The sequence below is a fragment of the Cupressus sempervirens genome, chromosome 5, assembly GCF_028749045.1.
Source record: "Cupressus sempervirens isolate cs-2001-9-10 chromosome 5, ASM2874904v1, whole genome shotgun sequence".
NCBI classification, from domain to species: Eukaryota; Viridiplantae; Streptophyta; class Pinopsida; order Cupressales; family Cupressaceae; genus Cupressus; species Cupressus sempervirens.
This window is the reverse complement of record NC_143122.1, coordinates 667,027,772-667,052,406: the sequence shown is the minus strand read 5'-3', so window position 1 is coordinate 667,052,406 and position 24,635 is coordinate 667,027,772. Positions and strand designations below refer to the sequence as shown.

The 24,635-nt window shown below is 33.6% G+C and overlaps 1 pseudogene; it reads left to right on the top strand.

The window, feature by feature from the left end:
- The first annotated feature begins 5,719 nt into the window (after positions 1 to 5,719).
- Positions 5,720 to 24,635, top strand: part of LOC149557682 (mitogen-activated protein kinase 10-like) — a 104,796-nt pseudogene continuing 85,880 nt past the window's right edge.

Sequence of the window (24,635 nt, the reverse complement as noted above, 5' to 3'; positions counted from 1 at the left end):
TCTTTGGAATCACTTGGGAAATATTGTAGTCAATCAGTGACTAAAGTCTCCCTTCATCAACCTTGTGACTCAGTTAAGATTGTGATCTTCAATAAATCTCAATAATACATGATTGTAAAAAAATCAAATCAAAATTATATAATCATTATCCAACTCATTTAAGTACCCATTGAATACCTTGCTTATCAATTCTATATGCATCACACTTTCTTCAAATCTTCTTAATCAATCAAATCCTATTCGTCAAGTAAATGATATGGTACCTTCTTGAGTTAGAATAATGTCTAGCCAATTAAGATGTTGACATCAATGGCAATATGACAACTGATATGAATCTTTTACATACATTCATAACATCATCACCTAACAATCTCACTCTATCAATTACAATATCAATAGGGGATAGAAACCCCTGGGTTTCCCCTAGAGGCCCCATCAAAATCGAGTTTACATCAACCATAGGAGGGGGACACCAAATAAATTCCTTCCTCTCTTAAATAATTTTCCTAACCACTTTACCTATAAATGAAGGATGTATCAAATACAACCATTTCTTTCTCATACTTTCTCCCCATGAGGACATGGGAGAAGATACCCCATTATGCTTAAACAAATTACTATTAATGGTTTCTATTAGTAACACTTAAATTTTAAGAGTTATCCATTCCTAACTCATTGTTGGGTTTTTAAAGATACTTTTGTTTCTTTATTTCTAAATCTCATATATTACAATGGAAGGAGAGACTAACCAAAGTCCTCAAAGAATGTTGTTTGGATTCAAAATTGGTGAAGATTGAAATAAACTAAGGATATAGTTAGGTAAGGAAAAATTGACTACCAATTTCTTTTAGGAGCCAAGCCCAAGATGAAAAATCATAATTAGAGTTTAAGAGAATGTTATTAGTGTCTTCTTTAGAGTTTTCACACATTGGGCATCTAAGCCCATTATTTTAAGCTTATCTATAATTAGAATTTCATTTTGGAGGCCTAACCATGAAAAAAGTCCATCTTTTGGGATGAAAAGATCATACCAACATAGGGTTTGAGGAATAATAATTTTCAATTGAATTTTAAGGTTACAATGATAGTTATACCCTTCATTCAATTTATATTCTCTAGATTTAGATCCATCCCAAACCAATATATCCTTTTGTTGTGATAAGGTAATCCTTCTCTCTTTTAGGATTTCAAGTAGAATGGAAAACTCATTAGAGGGAATATTAAATTCTTCCAAGGACTTCCATTTCCATCCCCCATAACTATCCATGTTGATTAGATTTACTTCTAGGATTATCCTAGAACTATGCAAATTTATCATTTTTATTTTAAATTGAAACCTTCCCAAGAGTCCAACTAAAATATTTCCTTATGCCAATTTCCTTTCTTCTAGTTGATCTTATTTTGTATAATAAAATTATAGTAAAGCATAAAGTTTTATTTTTTAGAACCCTTAGGGGGATTATTATTAAAAAAAGTCTAATAGGGTTAGGGTTTTTAAGATATTTATCATAAATAATCCTTTCCATTTAAGATGAGGGTTTAAAAAAAATCTCAAATCTTTTTGTTATAAAGAATCCTTAAAGTTCTTTGTTTGAACCCCCCCAACCCCCAACATCCTTGGGCTTTCAAATCTCATCCTAAGCCATGAGAAAAAAATAATTCTTATTTTTAGAACCTTTTCAAGTAAATCTCTTAGCATCTTATTTAAGCTTTCCCTTTTCTTTCATTAGAAGAACAATGAATGACAATTTATAAATATGTATACCCACAATAATGACTTTTATAGAGTAATCATTCCTGTCAAGGATAACCACTTCCCTTTCCAAGAATCCATTCTAACCCTAACCTTCTTTAGAAGACTATCACATGAAAAGGAATTTGTCTTTCCTTGATCTAAGGGAATACCAAGGTACTTACATAGAAAAGAGCCAATTTCAATCTTCAAAATCTTTAAAATATACCATTGAGTAGACAATGGTCTATCAAAGAAAAATATTTTACACTTTGAGTGATAAATTTTCTGAATAGGGGCCTATATATAAACATAAATGAGATATTTAAAGGATCTAGCCTCTTTAGGATTAACTAGAACATAAATCATTGTATCATCTAAATAAGTTTGGTAGGTAATCAGTTCTACATTACAAGAAATATGGACACCTTTAATTAGAATATTAGAGCATCTATTGTTGATTGATCTCCCCAAAGCTTATGACATTAAGATGAACATGAAAGTGGAGATAGGGTGATCTTGTCTAAGATCTCTTGAAGGAGTGGAGAAACCTTTTGTGGTTCTGTTCAAGAGAACATAAAATATAGGAGTAGAGACACATTGATAAATTAAATTCATCAAATACTTAGAAAAATGAAAAGCTTCTAAGCATTTATAGAGAAACCTCCAATCTACCTTATCAGCTTATTGAGCTATAATGACACCATCACAAATAGATATGTATGGGAAAAATCTATGTTTTTACACACTTATAACAATTGGAAGAAGTGTTTGAATGTGATTAGCTAATATTTTGGAGAGTAATTTATATAATTTATCACATAGAGCAATAGGTCTAAAGCCCTTGAAACTATCCATTGAGTCTTGTATTAGGATAAGGACCAAGAAAGAATGATTAACTTTCTTAAGGAGACATCCTAAATTTCTAACTCCTTCTAGAGTCTCACAAATTTTATCTCCTAAAAAATGCCAAAAAAGTTGGAAAAAACTAGCCATAAACCCATCTGGCCCTAGAGATTTATTAGGGTGCATTTGGTAAAGAGTTGTTGTTACCTACTCCTTAGAAAATTACGTAGGAGGATTTTTTTTTTGTTCATCTAGGGTAATTCTAGGGATATATATTAGAAAATAAAATTGGCTATGGAGGGAGGGCTCCTCAAAATCATTCAAAATACCTTCGTAAAAATGAATTGCTTCCTTTTCTACACATTTCGTTCTAACAAAACCCATTTATGAGCTCAAAAGTGTAGGTTCTTATTGTGTTGATAGACCAGAGAGACTTAGATTTTGACCATGAAGGGATGATAGATGACATACATTAGGTTTTCCATAAACCAACTATCGAGGACACTGTGAGAACTGCTCAAATTGACAGTTAGTCAAAACCAATGTGCAAAGTGTCATTCATTGCTCCACAAGCATCCAATACTTCCCTTGTTAGTGTAGTTTTTTATTTTTTCCTATTTTGCTAGGTTTTTCCTACACTTTTAATAATCTCGCTTAGGTTAATAAAGCATGTCTTATTAGGTGAATGGTTGTGAGGTGTCACCTTCCTACATGTGAGCATCCATTAGCTATCTTGGGAAGATACTTTGCTATCTTTAGTCCGATAGATGGTTGCTCCTCATTGGTTGGTGTTGCCACCTCCTCTCTCTTCCTTGCCTATATAAGCATGCTACCTGGCTTGTATTAGTATCTCTTGTTTTTGCATCCTCTTAATGCTATTTTGCTTCCAACATTTGCATTACTCTCTTGGAGACTAACTCTATGATGCTATTTTGATTTTGTATCATTTGCATTCATAGTTTAGATATTTACTCTTTGCACTAGTTTTCTGGGTTATTAATCTTTTCAGATTCTAACATGGTATCAGAGCTAGCTTGCTACTCGCTATTCGTGGTTTGTTGAATTATATTGTTATTCTATGCTTCTTTGGTTGATGGTTCGTGCCTTCTATTTCTATGGAGGTTCTACAGATTAGCATTTTGATAGAGTTTTGTGGTTCTTCATGCTTCAGTGATGCTGCTTCTTCATGATCACTCCTTGTTCCTATTTTAGGGGACAATTTCCCTAGCGGGAGACTTCTTTAGTTCTTCACTAGGTTCTTACCTCTTTTTGGGGGAGGGTTTTTCCCTTGTGGTTTTCTCTCTTTCCCTGCTTTCAGAGGTTGCATCTTCTTGCATTGTACTTGGGTACCTAACATGGCCTCGTTGCCGGGACCCATTTCTACATCCACCTAAGCTTCGCTTATGGGGGGGTGTTAGTGTAGTTTTTTTTTATTGTTTTTTTATTAAAAAAATAATTTTTTGCATTTTCAGAAGCTTCTTTTTTTTGGAGCAGTGGGAGGTTGTACGGACAACTTTTTAAATTTTTTTTTTGGAGTACTTTGGGCTCAAACGGACGCTTCCATTGGATTCGGAAGGCCGTTTGCAGTCAAAATCTATATAAAATTTGTCCATTTTGGACACCGTTGGTCTGGGAGGCAAATTTTTTTGTCCGACAGAGCCGTACGGCCCCCTGCACGCAGTACGAGGGAAAAAAAAATAAAAAACTACACTAACACCCCCCCATAAGTGAAGCTTAGGTGGATGTAGAAATGGGTCCCGACAACGAGGCCATGTTAGGTACCCAAGTACAATGCAAGAAGATGCAACCTCTGAAAGCAGGGAAAGAGAGAAAACCACAAGGGAAAAACCCTCCCCCAAAAAGAGGTAAGAACCTAGTAAAGAACTAAAGAAGTCTCCCGCTAGGGAAATTGTCCCCTAAAATAGGAATAAGGAGTGATCATGAAGAAGCAACATCACTGAAGCATGAAGAACCGCAAAACTCAGTCAAAATGCTAATCTGTAGAACCTCCATAGAAATAGAAGGCACGAACCATCAACCAAAGAAGCATAGAACAACAATATAACCTCCCCTTAAGGTAGGTGAGGTGACAGGCAGCTGAAAAGATGGGCCAAAAATCTCCTACAACACAGGAGCCAAACTCATCGAGAGTGAGGTACAAACACAAATAAAGGCATGTGTCATTGACACTGCATGAGGAATTATAGAAAGAGGGCCTATAAGCGGCAAACAACTATCCAGGAAATAGAAGACACGAACCATCAACCAAAGAAGCATAGAACAGCAATATAACCTCCCCTTAAGGTAGGTGAGGTGACAGGCAGCTGAAAAGATGGGCCAAAAATCTCCTACAACACAGGAGCCAAACTCATCGAGAGTGAGGTACAAACACAAATAAATGCATGTGTCGTTGACACTGCATGAGGAATTAGAGAAAGAGGGCCTATAAGCGGCAAACAACTATCCCCCCCATGGCACTTTATATAATAGTGCAAGTACAACGAATCACAATGATGAAAAGGATCCTGAAACGCAAGAGTGGCACTTTATCTCAGTGCGTTGCATAAAGATGCTTACAATGAATATCAGCAATGATCAGAAAAAATATAAGGCTGAAACAACAGAAGGTAAATCCCAAAAGGAAGCAACTGAAGCAACAAAATCGATCTCCGGACCTGAAACAAACAGAATATCCACCAGAATGCTAAAATGCAAAAGGATGAATAGGAAGTGTTTGGAACAAAATCTAGAATAACAACTAGCATCACTAGAAAGAGCATAGAAAGAGCTTTCCAGCGATATAAAGAAGTCCAAAATCGGAGATCGAAAGCTCAAGATACGCCTCCCGGAGTGCAAAATAGAACATCTGGATTTGACTGCCATAATAGGCAATCAAACTGTACCAAAACTCAAAAATACCTATACCAACATCTTTGTCTCAGAATTAGCTTTTTGGTGCTTCTTTAGGATTAGAAAAATACCTCCGTATGCAAAAGTTATGGCCAAAAAACCAAAGGTAGGTCCAAAATGACCCAAGAAGAGGTGCATGCAAGGATGGATGATGCAAGGATGATGTCATACTAATGTCAGCAATCGAATTGATTAAATTTGACAGTTTCTAGGCCATCGCCGCAAAAAAGGATGTCACGTGGCAGTACAGATGACGTGGCAGGGTCCACGTGGCACCCAGGCCACGTGTCACCCCTACAGCTGCTGACGCGACGCTGAGTGTGCAGACCGGTGGCGAGTGGAGTGGCCGGAGGCAGAGGCGGCGGACGGAGAAGAGAAACCAGCAGAGGAGACGTGCAGAGGGAGGCGCCGCCCAGCCGCGGCGGTCGATGGGTGGCCCGCCGGCGGCAGCCGGTGGGGAGGAGAAAATAGGAGGCGCCACTGGATGAGCGGACCGCGGGTGGCCCCGCGGTGGCGCGCGAGCGCTGCTGCGGTGGTGCGGCCCGAAAATATTTTTAAAATTTTTTTTTTGATGCTGAAATCGTCCGTACGATCCGTACGGAAGCCCTACAACCAAATTTTTTTTTTCCTTCCAGAGCTCTGTCTCCAAAATCGAAAAGCTTTATATGAATCCTGACTGCAAATGGCCTTCCGGATCCAATGGTGATGTCCGTTTGGGCTAAAAGTGCTCCAAAAATTTGCCGACCCCCTTATTTGAGGAAAAATTGCATTCAAATCTATGACTGCCAACGGAGAGGAGTATGGCTGTAGCTTTGCATGCTCGATTCTGAAAAATATACAGCTTGCATGCAAAATCTAAAAGATACCCAGATGGTTTTTCGGGGCTGCGAACAAAACCCAAAAAGTGTTTTTTTGTCAAAACTTTTCTGATTCTCAGGATCATCCAAAGATGCAAGAGAAGAGCATACTTCCTTTTTCAAAAAAACTACAATAAAGTTTATTTGCCCCCCCCGAATCTCTCAATGAGTTTGGCTCCTGTGTTGTAGGAGATTTTTGGCCCAACTTTTCAGCTGCCTGTCACCTCACCTACCTTAAGGGGAGGTTATATTGTTGTTCTATGCTTCTTTGGTTGATGGTTCGTGCCTTCTATTTCTATGGAGGTTCTACAGATTAGCATTTTGACTGAGTTTTGCGGTTCTTCATGCTTCAGTGATGCTGCTTCTTCATGATCACTCCTTGTTCCTATTTTAGGGGACAATTTCCCTAGCGAGAGACTTCTTTAGTTCTTCACTAGGTTCTTACCTCTTTTCGGGGGAGGGTTTTTCCCTTGTGGTTTTCTCTCTTTCCCCGCTTTCAGAGGTTGCATCTTCTTGCATTGTACTTGGGTACCTAACATGGCCTCGTTGCCGGGACCCATTTCTACATCCACCTAAGCTTCGCTTATGGGGGGGTGTTAGTGTAGTTTTTTATTTTTTCCTATTTTGCTAGGTTTTTCCTACACTTTTAATAATCTCGCTTAGGTTAATAAAGCATGTCTTATTAGGTGAATGGTTGTGAGGTGTCACCTTCCTACATGTGAGCATCCATTAGCTATCTTGGGAAGATACTTTGCTATCTTTAGTCCGATAGATGGTTGCTCCTCATTGGTTGGTGTTGCCACCTCCTCTCTCTTCCTTGCCTATATAAGCATGCTACCTGGCTTGTATTAGTATCTCTTATTTTTGCATCCTCTTAATACTATTTTGCTTCCAGCATTTGCATTACTCTCTTGGAGACTAACTCTATGATGCTATTTTGATTTTGTATCATTTGCATTCATAGTTTAGATATTTACTCTTTGCACTAGTTTTCTGGGTTATTAATCTTTTTAGATTCTAACATCCCTCACATAGATTATCCAAATATTCTCCATTACTATTTACTATGTTTGTGATTCTATTAATTGACCTTCTTAGCTTAGCACTATTATGGAATTATTTTGTTTTCCTATCCCCCTCATGGAGCCATACCTCTCTTGACTTTTACATCTAAAAAATATATTTTTTGGCCAAAATATTCTCCAATTGTAAATGAATGCCTTTTTCTTTCAAGTAGAGAGACTCATCCATCTCAAATTTCATTACCTATGAATTTAAATTTTCCAAATACACTTCTATATCTTTCTTTTCATCAAATATATTACCAAATTAGTCTTTTTTCCACTAGATAAGGTTACACTTAATGGTCTTAGGTTTTTGGACAACTTTATAAATTTTGAAACCATGGACCTCAATGTTTTCCCACCAACCCACTATTCTATTTAGAGAAGTATCTTTAAGACACATTTGTTCAAACATAAAGGGATTTCTTTTAGGGTTTCCTTCTAATTCAATATTGAGTGAAATAGGATAACGATCTAGACCCAAAAAAGAAGGGTTTTAGTAGAGAAGGATGCTATAGAAGTAGCCATATTATAAAAGATAATAATCTTTCCAATCTTTTTTTAATGTGACTAAAAACCCATCTTCTATTATTCTAAGTGAATGTATTAACTTTAGTTACTACTTCTAGAAATGCAAAGCCATTAGTGAAATTGTTTCAATAAATAGAGGCCTACAACATTTTAGCCAAGCTCCCCCACTTTCCTAAAGGTCTTAAGATAACATTAAAATCTCTACCATTAATACTAAATTTTTTAAGGGAATTAAGGTGGATTTAAAATTCTTTCCAAAGTATTGTTAAAAGTAGAACTACATATATTAATGATGATGCTACTTCTGGATTCGATTGTGTAAGTTTTTTTATCATCAACGTTTCGGATCACTTTTTACTTCCTTCTCTCATCCTGATGATGGATCACAGAGTGTGATCTGAAATGTTGATGATAAAAAAACTTACACAATCGAATCCAGAAGCAACATCATCATTAGCAATGGATTTTGGAAACCTGATATTATTAACTACATATATTGCTAAAACAAAATTCTAAATTTATTTTAATTAATTAACATGAACACTAATTCATTTTTTCTTCGTACAGAGTGGTCTCAAAGAATTTATTCTTGGGTTTCAAATGATAGCTAGGCCTATGAAGGTGCTCATGGTTGAGCTTCCAATTATATCCTTAAGCCCATTTTTTAAGAGCCATTAACTCATGTTGGTTCAATTTAGGCTCCTAGATTAAAAGATTATCTAGTTTGTAATTTCTTATACAACACTTTAATACACGTTATTTGTAAGAAGCATTTAAGCCCCTAACATTCCAAGTTAGGACCTTCATCCTACCTTAGGAAAGACCTTCTCCTTCCCTACATAAAGTAAATTAGTTAATTTGACTTCGCACCTAGCCTCAACATCTACTGATCTTAGGGCATTCAAAAATTTCATACCTCATTTCTTATTAACTTTAGTATAATTTGGGGTTGCCGATTCTTCCTCAGTTTGGTCTAAGCCCTTTTACTTTTCCTATTTCTCCATTTAGATGAAATTATTCTTTGTATTTTACATTGTATAACTCTCACCTCATAATCCTAGGAGTTTAACAACCAATATCTCTTTTTGAAAATTTACTTGCTCACAAAAATATTCATCTATAAAAGAATTAATTAAATCCTTAGTTAATTTATCACCAAAAGTTTCCCTTTCCTTAGAGAATGATCCATGAGGGGGAGAGACACTAGGGCTCGATTTCTCAAGCACATCCCAAGTTAAGGAAGGTCAATATGAGGAATGGGGACTTCCTTTTGGACGTATTCCTCAAAGACATTATGAACTTCCATTGAACTTGTTTCCTCATTAATAGCTTCCAATGGAGAGCCACCAAACAAGATATGAAAGGAAATTGGGATCAAGGGGGAAGGAGGCCTAATTTCCAAGGGGAAAGAAGGGACCTGAATAGGAGAAGAAGAATGCAAAGGGGCCTCCCCTGTAGGACTAAAATTATCCAAAATTTCCCCTTCTTCCACAATAGTATCAAGAGAGAGTTCCAAAGTCTTAAGAAGTTAACTTAGAGAAGGAGGGGTTGATTTTAGTATTCACAAAACCCCCTCCCCAAGAATTAAATAAAATATGCAAGTTTTCCTAATTATACCAAGTGTACTAGAAAAGTCTATTTTTATATGATCATTTCTTTTATTGCTAGTGCCACAAAGAAGGGGTTTTATATAAGAAATAACCAACCGATTTACCTAGAAAGAGCTTCAGATGCAAATATTATAATAATTGATTAATAATACATCTTATTGGATCTAACTTAGATTTAGCTAGTTCCATTTTAACCAAAACTTCTACATAGGAAGAGAAGATAAAATTATATTATATGTCCCTATAGCTACTAATTGTGTCACCTAGTCTCTTGAGAATTTCACTTTATAGAAGATCCACTAGGAGATTTTTGATTAAGAATCATTTTAGAACTTTAATTTCATTAAAATTGCTAGGGTTGAAATTAGGATACCATCAAATGAAATTAATCTAATCCCTTCTAAGAAAATAGGCTCACCATGAAGAAGTTTTTTTCTAGGATCTAATGATTTACAAACTAGAAAAATAACATAATTATCAAGAGATGAGATACATACCTAGTTGGTAAAGGTAGCCTCTAACTACTCCTTGGCTCTAGTTCCTAACAGATCCCCTCCACACCATCTTGAAAAGAGGTCACTAGATTTACAATAATCCTCTAAAGCCCTTAGTATAATTTTTTTTTAAATAATAGGGTTTGAGTTTCCTTCAGTTGTGGAGTGGAGCCATTGATAACTATAGAAGGGAGATAATTAGGGCCTTCCTTAGGAGAATCTTTAACTTGTATATGGAATGGCCATTTATTTAGAGACTTCAGAGTTGAGGAGGGTAAAGGATGATGGGAATAAATTTGTGAATCACTAGATTTACCTAGAGGGATAGAAATAACCCCTATTAACAAAGGACAAATTTTGATAGGTAGAAACCACATATTCCTCTCCTAAGGGAGTTTCCTTCTATGAGCAACTAAAATTTGTTCCTCAAAAACCTCATTCTTCCTATCTCAAATCCTCCAAAAAGAAGGATGATCAATTTTCCTATCTTTCCAACCCAAACAATGCTATTTTCCATAGGCTTATGATTAGGGTTCAACTTGTGGGAAACCTTCATATCACTTCTTGAAATAGGAAAATCATCCATCAACATAATAAATGAATTACAAATCAGAATTCCTTCAGAGATTTTTGTTAGATACATATTGGGATGAAGCCTAGATTAATTATTATTATACTATGTATTGAGATTAATTATAATTATGCATTAAGTTTGAGTATATTTGAATAGAAGACCTCTTCAATGGGAGGTTCACAAGATATTGCTATGTTATAGGATCTTGTCTAGAATTAAACTGGTTACTTACCACCACTTTCTAATGATCTTTTTTAATTACTACTAAATTAGAATATAATTCCTCTCCGATTTGATTATTTGTACAAGCCAAAACATATTGAAGATATTCATCCTAAATAAAAAAAGTTCACAAGTATACTTATTGCTTATAATCTTTATTTCTATTTTTATCATGATTTTATTTTAATTATAAAATTTTTAATTGAGGTGATATTTTCATAATATATCACCCTATCTAATTTTTTATCAAGATTAAAGTAAATAGTTTTAAAGTTAGAATCTTCATCAATATATATTTCATGAGTTGTAGCTCACAACAACTTATGTCTCATGATAATGAATAATCCACATAATGCTAAATAAGTGATGTTCATGTAGATGATTCATGAGATATCTTGGAAGGTTACTTGTTTCAATATATACTTCTAGAACCATTATGCTCTCTCTCTCTCTCTCTCTCTCTCTCTCTCTCTCTCTCTCTCTCTCTCTCTCTCTCTCTCACTCTCACACACACACACACACACACACACACACACACACACACACACACACACACACACACACACACACACACACACACACACACACACACACACACACACACACACACACACACACACAAACACACACACACACATTCATTGCTTTTGGTTCTATATAACCCAATGGGATTATGGATAAGTACTAGATGCAATACTTTATGTTCTTCAGAACACGATGGAATTTTACTATGCATAATGTGATCATGTTATTAGTAAGTTAAAATGAGATTGTGCTATGACTAAGATGATTTTTTTAAATATTATTCTCTTGGCTCATTAATGAGCCAAACCCCATTTTAAAATTTTATTAAAAGTATAGATAATATGCTCACATTATGTGTAGTTTTGAGTTCTTTTCATAGTTTCAACATTTTTACACACCATCTTGGTGCATATCATAGTTTGGTCTTAGAAGATTTTTGGTATGGCTTCCAAAGAAGGTTTTCCCCTTTCTACCTCATTCTTACTTGGGTATTTGTAGTTTGGGCCACACTTCCTAACTATCTTGAAGAACATTATCTTTATCTAGCCACATGGCCTTCTATAATTCAAAAGTGCTTGCCCTTCTTGATCTTGGGGTACCCTCTTTCCCCTATCTCAAGATTTGTTGGTAGGATGGGCTATTGCGATTTTATATGTGATTTTAAGGGCATATATGGATGGTGTATGTTTATATTTTGGTTCATACTTATCAATGTTTATTCTAATTACATCTTTGATTTATGACTAGATAGATTTTTAATCTTGCTTCAAATTAAATATTTTTATGATCTTTAATGCTAATAGGGATATCATTTTATTAGTATGATTTTTCCATCTCTATGAAATTTTCTTTTTTGATGTGTCTTTTCATCCAAATGTGATCCTATCCTCCTATATTATTGTTTCCTTGGATTAGTTAGTTATTTCTCTGATTGTGAAATGCAAGTTCAGGGTAGGATTAGTGTAGCTTCTAGATCTCCCTGGCTGGTTTCCTTAAATATTTTGGAAGGCTTCTAGATAAGTCTACATGGATGTTTGTAAATGGGATTTTATGATCTTTTTCTTCCTTCTTCCTTCCTCTTTGTAAGGGTAGGGATTCCTACCCAAGTCCTTCTAGATAGTTGAGGCACATGTATTTTATCTCTCTGATATTGTATGAAAGGTAGTATACCACCTAAGTGCATAATTTTATGTATATCAAGGGTATTCCCTTGTGCCTATACAAGGGTAGTTTGTATTAGAGGCTACCTTGCCTCCTATTATATGCAGGGCTTTGGTCCAATGCCACACCATGAATTTTCCTCACCATTCTTTTTCCCCAAATGCTTGCACTTTGAACATGGACAACATGTAAAATTAATTATTAATAAAATCAAGGCTTTAACTATTTATTTATTTTAAAAAATAAAATCATAATGTGTTCCACTATCATGGGATAAATTGCTAGAAAATGATTATTATGAGTACCCATATAGATAAAGAATATGCACCAAAAAAAGAATAAATTTAAAAGAGTGGATGGATATGTGGAGGACCGTGAGTGGCCAAAGTATGTCTTTAAGTGGCAATTAAATCATAGAGAAAAAGAGTTATACATTTTGACGTATACATTTTTATAGGTTATCAACTATCTATAAAACATGTGTAAGAATTTGATTAGTTATTTTTTACAACTTTTCAACTATATTTTTAAATTACTAATAATTTAAATGTAATTTCTCTTTAGTTTCATTATTTTTACAAGCCATAACATATTGAAGTTCATCTTAAATAGACCAAGTTCAAAATTTTAATTATTTCTTACTAAAATTTACTTTTGTTTTATCATACAATTACTTTCAAAATTACAACAATTTTGAGTTGGCATTATCATAGTATATATCTAATGTTGTGTCAAGATTAAACTAAATATTTATCAATCCATATTTCATGTGTAGTGGCTCACAACAAATTATGTCTAATGATCATGAATAATCTACATAATACTAAATAAATGATGTTCATATAGGTGATTCATGTTGGAATTCTTTAGAATAACTAAGGCAGGGGGGGTGAATCAGTTATCCAAGGTCCAAATGTAGAAATAAAACTTTTCTTAGCTTAGTGAACCCATAAAACATTTATCATCATGCATGCATCCATAAGATTATGCAATCACTTAAAACATGTAGGTTATTGTCAAATTAATTTGCAAAAATTAAACATGAAACATAATAGATTCAACAACACATTTGACACAATGATTTATGTGGAAAACCAATTTGGGAAAAACCACCAGCAACATGCTACTCTTTTTCACTCTTCTGAAGTGATTCCTTGTGAAAGACCAACCCTATTAAAGGTTACAGTATACACTATTAAATGTGACCTTGTTAAAGGATTTCAATCACCCTATTAGGAGTGAGCCTTGTTAGAGGACTTTAGACCATTCACTTGGAATGTCACCTAGTTAAACGATTTACAAATGACTGTTAGGTCAACCTTAATCCAAAGGATTTACCCTAGACAAATACAATTATTAGAGAGTAACAGTAAGGCTTGATCTAATTACAACTTAAAACTACATTTTTACATTATAGATCTTTCTTTTAGTCCTCCATTCTACTTGGCTTTCACACATTTAAGCTCTAATAGCTTGTTCACCCTTCAAGCATCCATACCTTTAAGCCTTCTTGCTTAACATGCCAATGCAGACTCTTAATTAAGTCATTGAATGAAGCAATACCCTTGACTCCTTGTCTTCCTTAGGTTCTCACACATGACAAGCCCTTCTTCTGACCAGCCATCCCTATAAATAAAGAATTAAGATCTTTTGTCATTCATTCTCCATTGTCCAATTTAGGGTTAGGACAGATTAGGTAGGATTTAATGAATCTACCCCTCATTCCATATCACTTCTAGAAAATTATTCTTTAATTCTCTTTGAATTCACCTCAAAATGGTTTACCCTAAATTTTGTGCCACCAACTCATCAATTCTATCTTCCACTTGGTTCACACAATCCAAGAAAACAAAATTGTTGGCTCAGATCCATCAAATTCATGATCTTTCTATTAATGTTTTCACTCAACATTAACTTTCTTTTGATGCTCAACACATATTGCATTGCTTAGCACCCTCTGTAAAATTACTTGGCATGAACTAAAGTTTACTAGTGCTCAACATCAACTAAACTTTACTCGACATCCACTATTTTTCTTGGTATACACTAAAATAGATTTTTACTTAGCTCCAATTAATTTTTTTCTTGGCTTGCACTGACTTCTCTTGGCACCTTCTATTCATTCAATCAAACTTGGCAGAAAAACTCTATTTAACCTATTCTTTTGAACTTGCTTAGTGTAACCAACCTTTGCAACCTTAAGTAGATTATCAATGCACTATGATATCACTATCTTAGCGGATTCTTGTACTCCTTTTTATATCATAACTCAACCTTTCCTCTAGGTGCTATTGTTACATCTTTTTATCAAATCCTCTTCATCAATTAAATAAGTAATAGTACTTAAATCATATTTAAGCAGTTATCTTACTAGCAAAAAATAGGTTTGACATCAGTGACAAAACAATGATTGAAACATATTTATCATAATTGTATCTATCTATTTTCAACAATCTCCCTCTTTCGCATTGATAGCAAAGAAAACTGATCAACCAAATTGACTTGGTTAAAACTAAAAGAACAACAAAATACAAAACAATCCCTTGTATTGAAATCTCTCCCTCTATTAGCAACTTTCATCTTCTGAATTGGTTAGCAAAATTTTGTTATGTTCTGATCAACATAAATTAACAATCAATTCATCCTTATGACTCCCTCTGAATTACTTTTTATATCTCCCTTCTATAGTATCCCCCTCTTACTAGGTATATGTTATGAACAAATACACTTTCTTTATTAGTAGTTAGTATTTCTCCCTTATATTGTATATTATGATTTCTGCCTCTTTGTTTAATCTCTTGTATTTCTCCCTTCAGGATTAGTTGAATCTCTTGTATTTCTCCTTCTTTGAGAAAAATGCCAAAGACTTGTCATCTTAATATGCATATATGAACTTCTTCAGTTTCTCCTATGTCACCTTGCTTATGGCTGATTTTTAGTTTCAGCTATTTGATTACTTTAGGCATCTCCTAAAATAAGATCCACTGTGTGAATGTGTAACATATGAAAATTAGCTTGTTTGATGCAGGACACTCCTTTTTTTTTTTTTTTAGATAGCCTTTGATAGGGGTATCACCCCTAGTTTACCTCTTAGATACTCATGAGAATCCTTAAGTAATGCTTTTGTGAAGATATTAGCAATTTTCTCTTTTATGTTAACATATTCCATCTTCACCCTTTTATCTTAAACTAATTGTCTCAAGTAATGATACTTGATTGCAATGTTCTTAGTTTTTGTGTGCATCATAGAATTCTTTGATATATTTATAGCACTTGTATTATCACAATAAAGTATCATTGGTTTAGTGATCTCTTCCTTCATACCTTTGAGTAGTTGTTTGATCCATACAATGTTTGTACAATTAGCAACAACATATTCAACTTCAATAGTAGATTATGAAGCGTAGTTTTGTATCTTACTAGTCCATGTAACTAGCCTCTTTCCTAAGAAAAATGCTCCTCCATTAGTGCTTTTTCTATCATCAATGTTTCTAGCCCAATCAACATCAGTATAGGCTCTTAATTCAAATTTCTCATTTTTCTTATAGTATAGACCATATTCCTCTATTCCTTTCATATATCTCATTATTCTCTTTATAACCATCAAATGGTTCTCCCTGGGATTAGTAGGGAATCTTACAACTATCCCTATAGATAATACAATATCAAGTCTTCTATGTACTGCATATTGTAATTTCCCAATCATAGACCTATATAAGATTCAATTCACATTAGCTGAACCATCAATCTTTGACAATTTATGTCCTATCTCCATAGGTGTACTTATTGGTTTGGAATCCTCTAATCCAAAAAAATTTAGTATCTCCTTGACATGCTTTGACTGAGTGATGTATATACCATAATTCATCTGATGTACTTTCAAACCCACAAAGAACTTGATCTCTCCAAACATAGACATCTCAAATTCTTGCTTCATTTTATGTGCAAAATCCTTACATAAAGCATCTTGACCTCCAAATATGATATCATCAACTAAAATTTTAGATAAAAAAATACCTTTTCCTTTCTCTATCTTCATGTGTGGATTTTTTTTATCATCAATCCTTTCAAATCTAGTCTTCACAAGATAATTATGAAGTCTTTCATACCATGCTCTTGGTACTTGTTTCAAACCATATAAAGCTTTGTGTAATCTACATACCATATTCTTATTGTTAACATCAACAAATCCTTTTGGTTGTTCTATGTAAAGTTCTTCCTCTAATATGCCATTTAGAAATGTAGATTTAACATCCATTTGATAAAATTTGAAATGTTTGTATGCATAATAAGAAAGTAGATTTCTTACTCCTTCCAACCTAGCAACAAAAGAAAATATTTCTCCATAGTCAATTCCTTCTTCTTGCGCATATCCTTTGTAGACTAATCTAGCCTTGTTCCTTGTGACTTCATCATTTTCATCTAGCTTATTCCTGTATACCCACTTGGTGCCAATCACATTTTTGTCTTTTGGTCTAGGAACTAGAGTCCATGTCTTGTTTTTCTCAATTTGTTTAATCTCTTCTTCCATGGCTTTACTTTAGTCCACATCTTCTAAAGAATATTTTAATATTTTTGGCTCTTTTAAGCTTAGTAAACATGTATCATTTCTCAATTTATTTCTTGTCATTGGTCTAGCATCTTTATCTCTAATTATTTGTGCAATAGGATGATGTCTCTTAACATATTTGGAAATTCTTGGTTCATCTCTAGTTTCTTCATTTGGTCTATCTATGTCAGAGTCACTATGCACATCTTTGTTAGATAGTTTAGCATCTTTCTCATGTACACTAATATTAGAATTAGAATGTGGCTCAACTTCATTATGTGACTTGACATTTTATTGTAGCTCACTTCCTGAATCCAACTCAACATTCATAGTATGTGACTCGGCAGTCACTGAAACTTGTTGTTGGTTTGTGGCTTGATTTGCAACATCTTCTTTAGAAACCATACCTTCTTTGAAATATACAAATGATTTGTATTCTTCTAGTTCCTTCATAGGTTCAGCCTCATATACTTCTATATATTCATCAAATTTCACATTTGCACTTTCCACAACTTTGTGAGTGTTTGTATTTAAACACTTATAAGCTTTACTTCTTGTGGAATAACCTAGGAATATGCCTTCTTCACCTTTTGCATCTAGTTTACCATTCCTAAATTCTTTGAGAATAAATCATTTTATTCCAAATACCTTAAAATATTTTACATTGGGTGAGTATCCATAACATAGTTCAAGAGGTGTTGAATGAGTACCTTTCTTGACTTGTACATAGTTCAAGGTATAGACAGTTGTACTTATAGCTTCTCTTTAGTATTTCAAAGCAACATTTTTCTCTATCATGAGTGTCCTAGCATAGTCCATTCTAGACCTATTCCTCCTTTTAGCAATTCCATTTTGTGGAGGGGTTTTAGGAGAAAATGTTTTCCTTTTGACACCTCTGTCATTACAAAACATCTCAAACTCATTTGATGTAAATTCTCCTCCTTTTTCAGATCTCAAACATTTTAGACTTTTACCTATTTCCTTTTGAACTCTTGCTAAGTACTACTTAAACATTTGGAAAGCATCAAATTTTTGTTTCAGAAACATAATTGTCATCATTCTAGAATAATCATCAACAAGTAGCATAATGTACTTATCTCCTTTGTAGCTTTGCACTTCAATTGGTCCACACAAGTTAGTATGAAAAATCTCTAGTATTCCTTTAGAGGTATGAGTTTTACTCTTAAAACTTGACTTTGTCATTTTGCCTAACTAACATTGTTTGCACAATATATTATCAGGCTTCTTTAACTTAGGCAAACCTCTAACTTTTCTCATGTTAGTGAAACTAACCAAGTTATCAAAGTTAACATGACAACCTTTTGTGTCATAGCCACACATTATCAAATTTTACAATTAAACAAGTAGCATCCTCTGTATTAAGGTAGAATACATTACTCCTAGTTTGATCACCCTTTTCATAACAATTCATGGCAATGAACTTCCTTTTATCTCTAGTCATGTGATGTGAACACCCATTGTCAATTATCCATCTATCATTCTTGTTCACACAAGACACAAGTGCAGTTTCCGATTTGTCTTTCATTGCAATGTACACCACTTCATCATCATGTTCATTAGATTCATCTTTTGTTTCCTGTTTAGAAATGTAGCAAGACTTCTTGCCTTTGTTTTTGTAATCCTTGATGTCTTCATCTCTTCTACTTTTTTACTTGTCACCACCTCTGTAGTTCTTCTTCTCTAGAAATCTATTAGCAATATGGCCAACTTCATTGCAATTGAAACAAATGATAGGTAATTTAACTTTAAACTTTCCTTTACCTTTGTGAAGTCTCCTTGCTAGTAGTGCTTCAAGTTGATCTACATCCTCCTCATATGTATCACTATCACTACACACATACTTTTTACTTTTCTTCTTCTTCTCATTAGGTTCCTTTAATGACAACTTGAATTTGAAAGTAGATTCAATATTTTTTAGGATTGTAATTATCAAAGTTAGATAGCTCAAAAGTAGTGAACCTACCTACCAGACCTTCAAGAGGTAGAGTATTCCTTGCTATACATCTTAGTTCTTGTATTGTAGAAACTCTAATACCATATATAGGAAACATTTTTCTTAAGGATTTTCTTAGTATAGTATCATCATCTATTGTACCAATAGCTCCTCCTATTGCATTAAGAACATCTTTTATCCTTGAGCAGTATTAAGCAACATTTTCCCCTTCTTGCATTTTCATATCATCAAACTTACCTCTGAGAATTTTAGCTTTGGCTCTTAGAATATTTTTGTCTCCTCCATAGATGGTGTGTAGATTATCCCACATTTTTTTTGCACTATCAAGACTTTTGATATCATCAAATTCAACATAGTTTAGGGTAGAGGCAATCTCTGGCAATGCCTGGATATGTTTCTTCTTTTTTAGATCCTCAACAACTAGGGCTCCAGTAGGATCAACATGCTCAGTAGTAATGGTAGATTTTGCATGATCTCCAAGCCCTCAAAGGTATAGCTTCATCAAAATTTTCCATGCAGTTAAGTTATCTTTGTTAAGATTTGGTACATCTCTTTTCAAAATCTTGATCCTTGTGCTTCTAGTACCTTCAAACTAGTCTTCTTAAGAAAATGGCTCAAATACCAATTGTTGGAATTCTTTAGAATAATTGAGGGTAGAGGGGTGAATCAGTTATCCAAGGTCTAGATGTATAAATAAAATTTTTCTCATATTAGTGAACCCATAAAACATTTATCATCATCAATGAATCCATAAGATTATGCAATCACTTAAAACTTGTAGTTTATTGTCAAATCAATTTGAAGCAATATAAATTTGAAACATAATAGATTCAAAAACACATTTGACACAATGATTTATGTGGAAACCCAATTTGAGAAAAACATCAGTAACATGCTACTCTTTTTCATTCTTTTGAAGTGATGCCCTATGAAAGGCCAACCCTATTAAAGGTTACAATACATACTGTTAAATGTGACCCTGTTAAAGGATTTCAATCACCTTGTTAGGAGTGAGCATTGTTAGAGGACTTTAGACCATTCACTTGGAATGTCACCCAATTAAATGATTTAGAAATGATTGTTGGGTCAACCTTAATCCAAAGGATTTATCCTAGACTGATACAATTATTAGAGAGTAACAATAAGGCTTGATCTGATTACAACATACAACTATAGATTACAGATCTCTATTTTAGTCCTCCATTTTGCTTGAATTTCACACATTTGAGCTCTAATAGCTTGGTCACCCTTCAAGCATCCATACCTTTAATCCTTCTTGCTTAGCATGCCAATTCAGACTCTCAATTAGGTCATTGAATGAAGTAATACACTTGACTCCTTGTCTTTCTTAGGTTGTTGAACATGACAACCCTTGCTTTTGACCAACCATCCTTATAAATAGAGAATTAAGATCTTTAGTCATTCATACTTCATCATCTAATTTAGGGTTAGGAAAGATTAGGTAGGATTCAATGAATCTACCTCTAATTCCTTATCACTTCTAGAAACTTCTTCAGTTCTCTTTGAATTTTCCTCAAAATAGTGTACCATGAATTCTGTGCCACCATCTCATCAATTTTATCTTCCACCTAGTTCACACAATCCAAGAATTTTTTTTTGTCATCTCAGATCCATCAAATTCATGATCTTTCTAATATGCTATCTTTCTTACTTCTGATGCTTGGCACATACTACGTTGTCTCAACATCCTCTATAACATTACTCGGCACAAACTAAAGTTTACTAGTACTCAACATCAACTAAACTTTACTCAACATCCACTATTTTGCTCAACATACACTAAAATAGATTTTTACTTAGCTCCAACTGATATTTTGGTCATCTTGCATGGACTTTTGTTAGCACCTACTATAAATTAGGACAAACTTGGCATAAAAACTTTGTTTAACTTGTTTGTCTGAACTTTCTTAGTATAACCAACCTGTGCAACCTTAAGTAGATTATCAATGCACTATGATATCACTATCTTAGCTAATTCTTGTATTCCTTTTTATATAAAACTCAACCTTTCCTCTAGGTGCTATTATTTCATCTTTTGATCAAATCCTCTTCATCAATCAAATAAGTAATAGTACTTAAATCATATAAGTAGTTGTCTTACCAGCAAAAAGCAAGTTTGACATTAGTGACAAAACAATGATTGAAACACATTTATCATACTTGTATCAATCTATTTTCAACAATATCCTTCTTTAACAATTCACGAGACATCATGGATTGTTACTTGTTTCACAATATACTTTTTCTATTAAATATAAGATAGTTCACAATATCAGAGTACCAATGGCTTGAAAAAGCATACTAGAGTAATATAAAAATAGAGGAAAGTGGTACTTAGATCTCGGCCTATTCAGATCATACCACTTAAACACCAAGCCATCAAAAAAAAAAAAAATTGAATGATACTAACATTATAACATATCATTATTCTATTTAAGAAGTCCATGCTAAGTATCCATCTACCCATTTGAAGTGTAGTCCTCCTTTTCTAATGACATTATATGAGCTATTGAGAATAGTAGCAATAGGGATGACAAGAGCCTAAAAACTAGGATGACTATTATAACATGACATCTTCAAACCCTAAGCTCAAATTATTTCTAAATAATGATCAATGTGTTTTAAACCCAACCATTAGGGATCATCCTATTAATAATGTCTTCAACTGTAGCATTTTTATGACCCATTTCATCAACATCTCTAGTAATTTGACTTGGCACCATTAGTGTGGGAGTTGATGTCATGGGTTCAACATGATTAGAAGGGGGTAAGCTTCTCATTATTTCTAGATGCCACTTAGAGCATCATTTTTAGGGGTTATAGGAATTGCAATTCTTTTCTTCCTTATAATCTAATTTAGAATATCCTTCAATGTACAATCTACATCTCCCCCTTTATTCTCCTTGGACTAGATATCAAATATTAGATCTTCATTCTTGAGAATATTAGTATATTCCTTGATCAATTTATGAAATTTTGACTCCTTAGCTTTGAAGATGATGGAAACCTTCAAGAATAGGTGTTTAAAAATGAGTCTCCACAGAGACCCAATATGTCTATTCTTAAATATATCCTCATTTATAGGTATCCACAAATGCCAAACCAATAAATAAAAGAATGTAGCCCAAAGTGTGTTAAGTTTTTAAAATAAATTGGGTATGAAGCCAATGATGACATGGGAGTAGGAGATGTGTTCACCAATAGTAATACCAAACAAGTTCCACACCCCTTTGGAAAAGGAACATTCATAAAGGATGTGGGCAAAAGATTCAGGCAACTAATACAAAAATCATAGATAAGGGTTACCATCTGTAATAGCAACATGGATCATATGTAAGAAGGGTTTCCAAATAAAATAGAGAATTTTGGGTTCCATAGGTATCTTCCATAAAGAGTGTAGGCATTTATCCCAAAAGGGCTGGTTAAATTCATATCCCCATATTTAATTGAGATGGTTAATAAATACCTCTAAATTAGACAATAGGTAGTATACATAGCTTTAGTTACTACTAATGGAGAGACATCTAGTCATTTCATGAATGGTAGTCTATCAATGATTTATCCACAAAAAAAGGGTAATATAGCTTGAATCCATTCCTACATTAGAATTGAATAGGTTCACTTCTGAGTGGGGGGCAAGAAAAATTTGAGGGAGAGATACTCCCAAGGAATCAAACATCCATTACTGGTAAGGTCACTAAAATTGGAGATGTCAAGTCTGTACCATTGCTTATAAAGATCCTTGCAATAGGGCTTACAATTTACCATCCCTCTCCAAATTCCACTAGAGATGCCTTTCACCATAGAGCTTAAAGGAGTCATCAATTAATCTTGTACCTAATACCCAATGTATGAGTTGCTCCCAACCTTTCCAAATACCCTTATTTAGATCCACCTACTCTAACTTTCCACTTACTAGAGTAGAGATTATGAATGTGCATGTTCTTCTAGGACTTCCCTAATTGAGGAACCCCTCTACAAATATTATTTCCAATAAAAACTTTCCAAGGTTCTTCTTTCTATTTTTCTTTGGCTACTCACTTGACTACTAAAGCACACCATTGCCATCTAAGGTCTTTAAACCCCATGCCTCCAATTTCTTTCCTCCTAACACACAATTCACATTTGACAGTGTGTCTCTTCTTTTTGCCTCTTCCATTTGACCACAAGAAATTCCTAATAAAATTTTGTACATAATTGACATGAGCTTGAATGAAGAACCAAGTTGAAGAGCAATAAATTGTATAAGCAACTAGGATCTTTTGACACACTTGAAACCTACCAGCAAGGGATTAGGTAGTTGTTATTCTATTTCTATAGTTTCTTTTTTATCTCACACTTGACCTAGTTCCACATGGAATTAAGGTTGAGGGATACTAAGAAGGGTGTCCCAAGATATCTAACCATATTGTTAGGCCCCCTATAGGAGATACCAAATTTGCAATACCAATTAGAAGGGGTCTCCTTCCACCCCAACATAATGGATTTGGTGATAGATATTTTGCTACCAGAAGCTTTGCAAAAGATGTCCAATTTAGTAATAAGATGCTCTATATTTCCTTCAAAGAGTTTACTTAGTAGTGTTATATCATCAACAAATTAGACATTTGAGATGTTATTCTAATTATGTAGAAGAATCCCTTTCACTTTAAGGGAGAGGGTTTTAGCATGAATGTTGATGGTATTGCTTAAGGGGAGTATGCTAAGAATTGTAAAACATGTATATGATTGACATATTACATTCAAGATTGTGTTTGTCATTGATGTCAACATAGTATTGTTTCTGTGAAGGCTGGCAGAGTAACAAACAAAGAATAAGGTTGTACAATCTAGGCTTGCAATTTGATGGTCACCCTTGTCTGTCACATGAATCTTTTGTGATTGGATCATTTTAATGTCTTTCATTATATATTTTATGAAATTTTTTTATTGTGAATTTCATATATTAAATTAAATAATAATATAAATGCATTAAAAAATTCTAAATATTTAACAATATATAATAAATATTTTAAAGAGATTGAGCTATTATGAATTTAAAATAATTTTTAAAAAAATATTTGTAAAAGTTACAAATTTAGAATGGATTTAAAAATCATATATTTTATTATACAAAGTATCAAATTAATTAAGCAAGTTTCTAAGTTATTTACATGCTTTATTCTATCTTAAAGATATTCTAAATTGTTACAAATAATATAATATATACAAATAAAAACTAAATACTATTAAATACAATATATATCATATATATATATTTACATTATTAAATAATATATTTTACTTGTTGATAATAACATGTGATGGTTTATTAGTAAATTTGAATGTCATATTTACAATTTTAGAAAAAATTAACCTATCAATCTATATAGTCCATAAAATTTTCAGCCTATCAATACAACTCAAAAGTGCAAAAAAAAACCAAAATGACCATCAAATTCTAGGCTTGGTACATATTGTGTATTGATCATTAAGTCAAGCGCAATTACGGATGTATTCTACACTGTGTCCTAATGACATGGATAAGTGTGCATAGAAAGAGTCAAAGACATGCATAAGTTATT